The sequence below is a fragment of the Myotis myotis genome, unplaced genomic scaffold (genome assembly GCF_014108235.1).
Source record: "Myotis myotis isolate mMyoMyo1 unplaced genomic scaffold, mMyoMyo1.p scaffold_m19_p_5, whole genome shotgun sequence".
NCBI classification, from domain to species: domain Eukaryota; kingdom Metazoa; phylum Chordata; class Mammalia; order Chiroptera; family Vespertilionidae; genus Myotis; species Myotis myotis.
In genome coordinates, this window is record NW_023416357.1 from 31694627 (window position 1) to 31705264 (window position 10638).

General features: G+C 43.8%; 1 protein-coding gene across 12 annotated transcripts in view; it reads left to right on the plus strand.

The window, feature by feature from the left end:
• Window positions 1–10223, plus strand: part of NDUFAF2 (NADH:ubiquinone oxidoreductase complex assembly factor 2) — a 167728-nt gene extending 157505 nt beyond the window's left edge. For 6 of the 12 annotated variants that reach the window (XR_004967628.1, XR_004967630.1, XR_004967629.1 and 3 more), the window contains one exon: window positions 7825–10223. The gene's annotated coding sequence lies outside the window, so the exon portion shown is untranslated. The remainder of the gene's footprint in view (window positions 1–7824) is intronic. The other 6 variants (XR_004967620.1, XR_004967621.1, XR_004967626.1 and 3 more) reach the window with 1 other exon arrangement.
• The last annotated feature ends 415 nt before the right edge of the window (window positions 10224–10638 follow it).

Consider the following 10638-nt stretch of genomic DNA (forward strand, 5'->3'; position numbering starts at 1 on the left):
CATTGGACAAGGGATACTATACATTTTAAGAGACTTCCTCTTCATTTCATTATTTTCTGTCTTCTCTTGGCCTTTTTGATCTATTCCAATGTGATGAAGAATTTGTAGAACTTCAATACTAAAAACTATTAGGATTATCTGTTAGGTTCACTTTTACAGATCTTTCCTTCTGCCATTTTGTGATCACTACTTAAGATGAACTAATTAGATAGGAAAGGTGGTGTGTGTGTTTTCTAGCTAAATAACCTTAAAGAATCTATGGGGTCCGAAAGCATCCTTTCAGTATTTATTCAACACAAATTCCTGAGTGGGTACTATGAGCATAGCACTGCCCTGGGCATTTGAGAAGAAACATCTGCTTTCTGCCTACAAGGAGACAAGCTGCTGGAAAGAGCGTAAGTTTAAAATCATACAGACCATTCTTCCACCTGCTAGGTATAAACCTTATGCATATTATATTTTCCTCTAAGTATTACTTTCTTATCTATAAAATGGGTATAAGAAATCCTATTCCTTTAGATTGTGAATATTCATTGCTTTAACATGCTGGCCCTGCCTACCTAAAGTCCTGGTTATATCTAACACCCCATCTACCCTATACCTGCATCTGTGCAAGTGAATGTGGCTAGACTAGAATAAAATGACACAACATGCTGGCTCACGTCACTTTAAATTCAGGATTGCTAAACTCAACTGGGCCTACTGCTGCCCTGAAATGCGATTTATTTGCTCCATTCTTGCTCCCATTCTCCTAGATCAGTATCTTCAAAATGAAAACATGAACATAGAATTAACATGTAATCCAGCAATTCCACTTCTAGGTATTTACTCAAAAGAATAAAAAACAGAGACTGATGTACAATAATGTAAATGTACTTAATGCCATTGATTGTACACTTAAAGTAGTTTAAATGGTATATATTATGTTATATATTTTTTAACCACAATTTTTATTTAAAAATGACATATGAATATTTCCTAAGAAGCATGTAGGCAAGGAAGTCACTTTGCAGACATACTCTTTCCTAAAACTAATTGGCCTGAGGATGTCTGAGATTCTGGGGTCCCCTTTCACACTTGCCCTTCTCTTCTTTATGAAAATAAAAATTTTTAATCATGCATTTCATCTGTTATTATGAATCTCATTATGATGCATGACTCCAATGGGTAAGAAACCAGATAAATAAATCATTTGAAATATTAGTACATGTTGAGAAAATGAATGATCCATTATTGGTTAATACTTATTATTATAGCTCAGTTATTTTCCAATTCTTTGTTTTTAATTAACTGAACAAGGACTAATGAGTTGTCAGCTATAGATCATTAAAAAATAATTTTTGATAATATAAAATATTTATAAGAATTCTATAATTTTGGGATTTTGACAAATAGCTCACAAGTTTCAAAAATTCCATAATTTTGCTTTAACAAAATTCTTCTCAACTAGTTATACAAGTGAATTTATATCCTTTACAGTAATTTAAATTTATGATAAAAAATTTGAGTTGTCACCTTAAGAGGTATGAAGAGATATTTTCAAAATTATTTAGGAAGTATGCAAGCAAAACAAATTGTGATGATTACTAAGTTAGTTGACTACTTGTATTTTTTTCCTCTGTTCGCAAAATGCCAGCTTCTCCCAGGTTCTGTCAGCTGATGACCCTGATTTCTGCTGCACTGAGCAAATTGAAGCAATCAAAAGACATCCTCCACAAACTTCCCCCCACATCTGTACACCTGCTGGCACCTGCACTCACACATTATACCACCCTTCCCGCTCCTATGGATGAACTCCCCAAGCTTTTAAATAAACAAAACCCAGGTTATTGTTTCAGCAATTCACCTCTCTCTTTCCTCATCCATTGTTTCCCCTTTACACTGGATCATTCCTATTAGTATACAGATAGGCTATTATTTCCTCTCATCTTAAACAACAACAAACAAGAAAACCTATCTTGATCCACTTTCCCTTGCAGCAACCACCCATTTCCCTCAACCCCTTTATGTATAATTTTATAATTGACAGCAAAATTCCTTGAAAGAGTTATTTATTCTCTCTTCTTTGATTTCTCTCTTGCCATTTCCTTTTAGACCCATGACCCACGCCCTCCCATGACCATTGCTCTTGTCAAGGCCAGCAGCGGCCTCTGCTTTGCCATGTGCAGTGATCTGTTCTCAGCCTCATCTTACTGGACCTACAGGCAGCATGTGACACTCTCTCCTTGAAACAGCTTCTTCACTTGACTTCTAAGACCCCTGCTGTCCTAGAGTTCCTTTCTGGTGGCTCCTTCTGGTCCCCTTTGCCGAGTCCGCCTTATCTACCCAGCTTTTCAGAACTGGAATGTTCCCGAGTTCAGTCCTTGAACCTCTTTTCCGTTTACAGGCCTTCCCTAGTCGTCTCAACCAGTTTCGTGGCTTTAAATGCCATCTTAATCTGCTTGCTCCGGGAATCTTATTCCCTCCAGAGCTGTTCTCCGTCTTTCTCCATCCTGGCCTCTGCCTCGGGAGGTGGCGTGTATGTAATTTATCAGCAGGCCTCTCTGTGCCTTCTGGTTGGTTGTGAACAATGGTGAACAGCGGCAGGATATTAGGGGAGAGAGAAGAGTGACTTTGGAGTATTTATTCCCTCAGCTCCTTCTGTGTGAGGACTCTTAACCAAAGAAGACTCCTCCCAAGACTGCCTTCTGCATGCAGCTCTCTGTTTCCTCTTCTTATAACAGCTGTCTCCCTTGTTCCTTTGGTGGTTGGGACACCCAAGATATCCCGCTACTCTTTATCTTTCCCCACACGCCCACCTCTAAAAATCGACCCTTTGTAAAGAAACCCTCTTTAAATACCCTAACGTGGCCATGCCGCTGTTTTCTGTTGGACCCCTAACTGACGCAGTGTAGGTGACTTCCACATGTCTGACTTCGCGCAGGGTCCCTCTTCTGAACCCCAGCCTTCTGTGTCTAGCCAGCCGCAGAGCACCCTGTGAGCAGTCCACTAGAAACATCAAACTTACCACGTCTGGTGTTGAGCTCCTGACATGCCCCTCCAATCTGCTCTTCCCCACCTGGGTGAATGGCAGTGCCGCCTTCCCGCTGCTCAGGCATACAGCTTTGCACTCGTCAGCCCTTGATCCTCTCCCACCTCACATCTGGTCCGTCAGCAAATCCTCTTGGCACTACTTCTCACCACCCCATCGACACTAGTCTGGCCCAAGCCACCATCACACCTCATCTTGACTATTGTAGGAACCTCATATATGGCCGCCCGCTTCCCACGTCCTGCTTCACAGGTTCTCCACCCAGCAGCCCGGGGAGTCCTGTGGCACAGTCGGCTCACATGCCTCCTCTGCTCACCAGCTGGGCCCCACTCTGACCTATGTGAGTGGGTCCTGTGTCCTTTGCGATCTCATCTCCTACAACACCTGCCTCTGCTGTCTGTACTCCAGCCATCCCGGACTCTTAGATGAAACTGCCTAAACTTGATATCCCTCTGCCTTCAGATAGGCACGTGGTCAGTTTCCTCGCTTCCTCCTGGCCTTTCTTTCACTTATTTTTTTACTTATTTTACTTACTTATTCCAGAATGTATGTTCTGTTTTTGCCCCTTGAAGTAGTGTCTGGCACAGAGCAGTTGAATTCTGAGTGAATGAAAACATTAAAAGAGACCTAAATAAATGAGGACACACTATTTTGATAGATAAGAAAAGTCAATATTATGAAGATGTCAATTTTTCTCAAATTGATCTATAAACTCAATGCAATTCCAATAATAGTCCCAACAGAGGTTTTCAAAGACATTGATAAATCGATCCTAAATGTATATTGATGAACACAGGCTAAGAATAGCACTATTAAAAGAGAAAGAAGGTGGGAGAATTAGCTCTTCCAGATATCAACACTTATTTATAAAGTTATGGTAATTAATACAAGGTGGTATTGGCTCGGGACTAAACAAATTGATAATAGAATAAAATAGAAAACCCAGCAGCAGACCTGTGTATATGGAAACTTAATATATGACAGAGTTAGCATTGCAGTCATTGGAGAAAGGAAGCATAATTTAGTAAATTGTCCTGGGACACCTGGTGATCTATACAGAAAAAGAAATGGAATCCCTATCTCATACCATACACATAATTAATCCCAGGTGAATTAAACTTAAAGGTATATGGCAAAACTTTAGCATTTTTAGCAGAAAATAGAAGGTCATATTTTTATGACTGTGAAGCAGAGAAGGACTTACTAAAAAGACCAAAAAAGTACTGTCCATGAAGAAAATATTGATAAATCTGCATACATAAAAATGAGAAAAATTTGTTTATTAAGAGACACTATAAAATAAGTGAAAATATGCATTACAAAATGGAAGAGGGTATTTGGAACAAATATAACTGACAAATGATTATTATTCAGAATATATAAATAATTCCTAAAAAATCAGCTAAAAAAATACAAATATCTCAAAATGAAAATGGGCAAACGGCTTGAATAAGCTTTCACAGAAGCAAAAACATAAATGACCAATATTCATGATAATATGTCTTATCAGTAATCAGAAAAATTCAAAATCAAATTTGCATTGGAAATTACTAGATTTTTTGAAATTAAACAGTGTAAAACCAAGTGTGCATGAGGATATGGAGCAGATGCAACATTTGCACACTGCTTGTGGGAATGTCAATTGGTACCATAATGGGGAAAGCAATTCGGTATTATCCTGTATATGTGAACATTCGCCTATATTATCGGGAGACCTGTTTAGGAATGTTTGTAACAGCATTGTTTATAATAACAAAAATTAACTTCCCTCAAAGGAACACAATGTTAAGAGACCAGAAACCATCCAATGGCCATTTACTGTATGAATAAATAAATTGTGGTATATTTATACAGTACAATATTTTAGAATAGTGAGAATGACTGAACCGCAGCTACACACTGGCTTTCTTTGTGGTCTCTTTGGCCTGTGTTGCTCCTGTCCCAGCAGGCCATGCAGCCCGGCTCCAGGGTGGGACGGCTAGTCCTTGCAGTGACATCATGGACTTTCAGTGCAGGCCCTTCTCCCTTCCTCATAATACCAGCTTTCACACTACCTGCACCCTACCCTCAAAGCGCTCTGTGTGTGTGTGTGTGTAGTGTGTAGTGTGTAGGGGAGATGAAGGGAGGATTTGGAACAGGTTTGGGATTCTGCTAGGAGGAGGAAGAAGGGACTGGGCAGCCGCTACCCACTAATCCAGCGGTTCTCAACCTGTGGGTCGAGACCCCTTTGGGGGTCGAATGACCCTTTCACAGGGGTCACCTAAGACCATCCTGCATATCAGATATTTACATTACGATTCATAACAGTAGCAAAATTACAGTTATGAAGTAAATAATTTTATGGTTGGGGTCACAACATGAGGAACTGTATTTAAAAGGGCCAGAAGGTTGAGAACCACTGCACTAATCTGTCTCTCCTGCATGCTGCAAACTCCTAGAGAGAAAGGACCATGTCAAAATCATCTCTGCATTCCCTGAGCACATCTCAAGTATTCCAAAAATATTGAACAAAAGATCAGCCTAAGTAAGACCTAACTGGTCAAATGCACTGAAAGAGAAATCAGGTCAAGAGCCTCTTGCCAGAACCAACACACTCACTGGGAATGCTGATGTCTACCAATAAGGAAATGGTGGGTGACAAGTTAGGAAGCGGAAGTGTTTTAAGGGCTTTCTTTGACTAGCAAAACAAAAGCTTACTGGTCAGGGGCTCCGGCCTCCCTGGGCGTGGCAAGGCGTGCAGAACACTGTTGCTTTTTGGTGCAAGTGTCCTGAAATCTTCTGAGGTGGCTCTGCAGTGAGGTGGTGTTTTCCTGATCTTGAAAGGAGCACAGCAGAAGCTTTTGTCCTCCAATTGCCAGGGCAGGGAGCATGGCTTACCATTCAACTGGAACAATATTCTTGGCAGCAGTGCCTTTCAGTAGCTTTTCTCAGCTTGTCCCCTGCACAAGCCAGTCACTTACGGGACAGGCCGGCTGGCACCACAATGCGTAGGCACCTGGGCCCACCCACTTGCCCCCTGGTTTTCCAATTAGCCTGGCATTAAGATTTCCTATCCTTCTGGTGATGCCTAATTTGCCACCCCTGTGTCTCAGGAGGTACAGAGAAACCCCTAATTGTCCTGACTTATGGTCAAAAATGTCAAGATCTGGCCAGTGTATTGAAACATTCCGGCCAAAAAAGCCCTCATTGCTGCCTACACACCGGTCACCTCGTGTGGTTATGTACTTCGAACTTTGCACAAGGGCTCGGCTGAGGGCCCCGGAAGGCTGAATCCAGGCTGCACTCCGCTCCCTAAACCTGGGATGGGGTTGAATCCTGAGTCTGCCTGGAGGAGGGGTCCTTTCTCCTCAGATAGACACCCGCTGCCTGCCTGAGGGGCACCTTTGTCTGACTGGCACAGAGGCCTGGTATTCTCTTCCCATCCTGTCACGAGGTCAGACCCAGAAGCCCTAGGCTGATTTGCAATTGCTTCCCGTCCCAGCTCTTGCTGGCGATGAGACCAAGAGTGTGGCCCTGGCCTGTCTTCCTAGCCCTGCTCCTGTGAGCTCTCTGTCTCCCTGACCTCTGCCTGTCTGCAGAGCATCCTCCAGCCCCGGAAGCACCCTGCCGCGGGGGCCACAGCTGCCCAGCCTCCTCTTGCCCACCCTCTGGCTCCTCGCCTGGTTGATGCCTGGCCCCCAGCTTGGCCCTGGACTTCCCATGTGTGCCCAGGCACCTCCTGGTTGCTGACGCCATCCCTGAATGCTGCTTTCATTTCTGACCCTGGGCTTCATAACTTCAGGGCTTAGCATTGAAGCAGCCCCTGGTCGGGACAAGAAGGGATTGTTTCCCAGAGGGTGGAATGTGTCAGTCCAGACCAATAAGACATCTTGGAGCAGCCAGATTTGACCACTGGGGCGTCCTACACATGCCTCTCTTTACGAGGGCCTCTTGGACCCTCTTGTTCGAACATCCCTCCCTCCTACCCTATTTTGGTCTGCAACGACGGAGTTCAGACCACTGTTGTCTCATCCGTGCATCTCCAGATTACAGATGCTCTTTCTCAGTATTGTTTTTAGCAATGTGCTCAGACTCAGTAACATCCTTCACAGCTGGACCCAACTCCGAGATCCTCCCAACCCTATGTCTCCCCCCAGAGTCACCCCTTACGAGAGAGAGAGAGAGAGAGAGAGAGAGAGAGAGAGAGAGAGAGAGCGAGCCTGCCTTGGGGGTGAAACCCAGAGATGATTTGGTTGTGAAGCCATATGCAGGATGAGTCAGAAGCCAGCACTGAATGTCCGTTGTTACTGGGAAGACTGGCCCATTCTGTAGCTGAGCTGCATGGCCTGCTGGAATAGGAGCAACAGGCAAATAGGGCCAGAAAGAAAGCAGGATTGGGGAGGAATAAAAGATGAGGGGAAATGATCCTGTCAAAAGCCAGGCAGAAAGGTCACACTGAAAACTGCTTGGGAGCCCCCATATCTCCTGCTCCCTTGCTCTGCCCCAGCCCCATTTCAGGGTGGAAACTGCAGAGTCCTACTCCCTTTCTCCCATAATTCATTCTGGTTACCTGCTCATTCCAACACCTTTTGATAAATTCCTATAGCTCAGCTCGAGGTGCTTTCCTCCGTCACCTTGGGTACTCGAGCCCACATTGTACTGCCCCTTGCTCCCCACCTTGCTCTCTCCTATGGGGGGATCCCAGCCTTCAGGCTCCACCCCTACATTTAACCCCTCCACCCCTATCTCCAGTCAAGTATGAGTGCCTTCTGGGCTGGGAACTTATCTTGATGCTCCTTTTCTACTCTCCACAGCACCTAACATGATCAGCCAGAGTTTCTGGGAGTGCAGCTGGCGTTTCCATTGCTGTGGATGAAAGATGGCCACGCTGTCTGACATTTCTCCCATCAAGAGGTGGGGTCTGCTTCTTTCACCCTTGAAATTGGCCCATGGCTACTCTGAAGATTGAAGTGATACTTTGTCAGATCCAGGCCTAACCTTGGCTCGGAACCCTGGACCACATGGGGAGACTCTAAAACTACATGGAGAGGGAGAAGAGCCCAGCCAAGCCAACTTGATAGTCTCCCCTCTAATTTTCCAGACACGACTTGGACTCTCCACATGAGACCAGGTACCAGCTGGAAACCACATGAGGGTGGCCTCAATCACTTGGAGCAGAAGAACCACCCAGCTGTGCCCTGCCAGAATTCCTGATCCACAGCATCATAAAATGGTGTTGCTTTAAGCCTCTCTAAGTTTGGTGATCCAGATAACAAGAATATGCAGATGTAACAAATTCTCCAGGTTATTCTTGTGTGTCCTAGAATTTGAGTCAGTGTTGTAAAGGGAGCTGACATTTAATGAGTAAAGTTTTTTATTAAAGAATAGAATATATAAACTCATTTTCTACCTTGTCTGCATATCCTAAGAGAAGGAAGATACGGTAAAATAAAACTTCATCACTTACATTGTTGAACTCATTTTGTTTCTTGGACAATAGGCCAGTTCTGTTTCTGGCACAAACAAGAGAGGGCCTCCAGCTCTCCTGAACTTTTCTAGACAATCCAGCACCACAGACAGTGTTAATGAACAGTGTGACCTCAACGGAGTGAAGTTCAGCTCTGGATTTAAAACGTAGTGAGCCCTGACAACATTTGGTTTGGACGTATTTTCTTCCACTGTGCTTCTAGGCCCAAACTGAGAAGATTTTCTGTTTCTTTTTTTGTTTGTCTCATGGGAGTATATTTTAAGACCGAAGCCTGTGGGTTTCTTTCAGGTTTCATAATGAAACCTTTAGGCTTGTAAGTCACATGACCGATCACTGCTTTGCCATAGTTTTGGACGAAAACCACAGGACCCTACAAACCCCGCTGGGATTGGTGGTTTTTGTTTTTGTTTCTCAACAAAGCAGTTTGGGCAAGTCTGAGAAATTTTTTGCAGACTCAGCAGAGATTGGTGTGAAACTCAGCATCTCCTTTGGATGCTTCAGCTCAGCGTCAGTGGGTTTGGACAAGCCCCGTGCTTAAAAATGGAACTCTAAAAGCATAAAACCACACAAGCCAGAAATACTTTCTAAAATGAGTTGAACCAAGCTGAAGCTGCTGCCATTCGCGCCCTCTCTGTGCAGACAAGTAGATGTGCCCCTTCCAACTCGATGTCCCACCGGCCTTCAGCTCACTGGGTCTGCTGGGTCACATGCTGGGCAGAGCTGTCTCTGAGAACAGAACTCTGGCCTCTGCTGATGCTCTTCAGAGGTGGCCCTGTGTTTCCACAAACTCAATAATTCAAAGTCTGGCAAGGAATCGATCTCACCATTTATGTTATTTCGTTCATCTGAAAAACAAAACATCCACATGGTGGCATCACTTGAGGACAGCTGACAAGTAAATACCACCCTTGAAGCCTGCGGCTCCCAAACAGCCGGGGCCATGGCAAGGCTGCATCAACATTGTTCCAAGTGCTGGTTAAAATACAGATTCCCAGGCAGCCCTCTGAGCCAGAGCTTCTGGGTGGGAGTCCAGGAATCTTTATTTTAATGAGCTGCTCAGACGACTGTATACATCCAAGTTTAGGAAGCACTTCTGTGTTTAAAAAATATGACACTTCTGCTTCTGGCCCAGATGGAGTAGCAGGGATCAGAGGTCTCCTGCCTGAAACAACTGGAAAGCGGGCCAGGTTTACGAAGGAATGGATTTCGGCGGCAGAGGGTATGACCGCCGAGAAGGGGACCAGTGAATTTTTAGATGCCAGAAAGGGGGAGTCGGGCAACACTTGGGATGTGTTTATAAAATATGTTTATAAAAAGAGGTTACCAGGAGGTGATTTCGTTTTACTCTACAAAGGACTCTCACTCACTGCCTAGGGGAGTCATCCACAGTGAGGGCCCGCTGAGCGGCCCAAGGTCCTTCCTTCCAGTGGGGTATTCGGCAGCAGGGTGCACCTGTGAGCTGCAGACTGAGGAAGGCCAAGGCAAGGACAGGTTTACAGTGTGCTCTGGTTTGTGTTTTTAAATAGAGATATTAACATACTACAACACGCAGGCTCTTTCTGTAGGAACCATGAGAAAGTGGAATGCTGGTTGTTTCTGCAGCACTGGGCTGGCAAGCTGGGAAGGAGATTCATGTCACTGGACACTTTTTGCACTGTTCAAATATCTGACAACATTCGCGTAGTTTGCTTTCAATAAAAAAAGCTAGTTAAAAAATAAAAAAAATCAAGGTAAATGTTTTCTCTTAAGGATTTCTTTAAATATTTAATCAAATTTTATTGGATTTCTACATACTGCCTATCATATAACTTTAGAAAACATCGACCATTAACCCTTAAAGTAATGGTTATAATGTGCGCCTATGCGATAATTCTATGTCATTCAGAATTTATCTTTTACTCATCTGGCATATAATACAACAGATTGCATCAATATTGTGTTTCAACTTGTTTGAAAGACAGGTTGTTGTCATTGTTGCCTGTTCATTTCCAAAATATGAGTTTGAAATTATTTAATTGTTCTTGGGGTCTGACACAGTCCCTGACAATGCCCACTATCAATTATACGGTTACATACACATTCCTGTAGTTGTTTCTAAAGTCTACAAAGTTATTCTTTTGTAGATGCCTAAGTGTCAGCA